The sequence below is a fragment of the Chrysochloris asiatica genome, unplaced genomic scaffold, assembly GCF_000296735.1.
Source record: "Chrysochloris asiatica unplaced genomic scaffold, ChrAsi1.0 scaffold00047, whole genome shotgun sequence".
NCBI lineage: Eukaryota > Metazoa > Chordata > Mammalia > Afrosoricida > Chrysochloridae > Chrysochloris > Chrysochloris asiatica.
This window is the reverse complement of record NW_006408565.1, coordinates 11572915-11574409: the sequence shown is the minus strand read 5'-3', so window position 1 is coordinate 11574409 and position 1495 is coordinate 11572915.

The following is a 1495-nucleotide window of genomic DNA, read 5'->3' as shown; positions in this document are numbered from 1 at the left end:
ATCTGGCTGACTGATTGGAAGAGATCCGTATTTGTGCCATTCCAAAGAGAGGTGACCCAATGGAATGCGGAAATCATCGTACAATCTCTTTGATATTTCATGCAAGTTTTACTAAACGTAATACAGAAACAGCTGCAAGCATACATTGACAGAGGCAGAGGTTCAAGACGGATTCAGAAGAGACCGTGGAACGAGGGATATCATTGCTGATGTCTGATGGATATTGGCTGAAAGCAAAGAATATCAGAAAGATGTTTACCTGTTCTTTATTGACTATGCAATTGTGTGGATCATGACAACATTGTGAAGGATGAGTATTCCGGAAAACTTAATTGTGCTCATGAGCAATCTCTACCTGGACCAAGAAGCAGTTGTTCGAACAGAATATGGCAACACTGAATGGATTAAAACTAAGAAAGGTGTGCGACAGGTTTGTATTCTTTCATCATACTTATTCAACCTGTATGCTGAGCAAATTATCCGAGAAGCTGGGTTATGTGAAGAAAAACATGGCATCAAGATTGGAGGAAGGCTCCTTAACAACCTGCAATATGCAGGTGATACAACCTTGCTTGCTGAAAGTGAAGAGGACTGAAAATATGTACTGATGAAGATCAAAGAGCACAGCCTTTGGTATGGATTGCATCTCAATGTAAAGAAAACAAAAATTCTCACCACTGGACTAATAAATAACATTCTTATCAACAGAGAAAAGATTGAAGTTGTCAAGGACTTCATTCTTCTTGGATCAACTATCACCACTCACGGAAGCAGCAGCCAAGAAATCAAATGACGTATTGCATTAAGCAAATCTGCGGCACAAGTGTTGAAGAGCGAAGATGTCGGCTTGAGGACTAAGGTGTGCCTGACCCAAGACATGGTATTTTCAATAACCTTATATGGATGCGAAAGCTGGACAGTGAATGAAGAAGACCATAGAAGCCATGGGCTGCCGAAAGCACCAACAGATCTGTGTTGGAAGAAATTCTGCCAGAGTGCTCCTTGGAGACCAGGATGGCCAAACTTCATCTCTCATACTTCGGACATATTGTCAAGAGGGACCAGTCGCTGGAGAAAGATATCATGTTTGGTAAGGTGGAGGGTCAGAGAAAAAGAGGAAGCTCCCCAGCGAGATTGGTTGGCAAAGTGGCAGCATCAATGGGCGCAAGCGTGGCAATGATTGTGAGGTTGGCCCAGGATCGGGCAGTGTTTTGTTCTGTTGTGCATGGGGTCGCTATGAGTCAGTACTGACTTGATGGCACCTAAGAACAACAACATCCCCTTTGAGGCTTTGGGAAGGACATAACTATGTAGTCATTTATTTTACAAATTTTGAAACTTTTTCTTTAAAAGTGCTTTCCCCATTCTGTAAGCTTCAAGTCCCTTCTAAAAACAGGATCTACCTACCTCTGCCGTTATCAAGTTCAGGCTGCTTGCTAACCATGAGCTAGTTCACTTAATTTCTGAAGCCACCCTATACTGTTGTTGTTGTTGT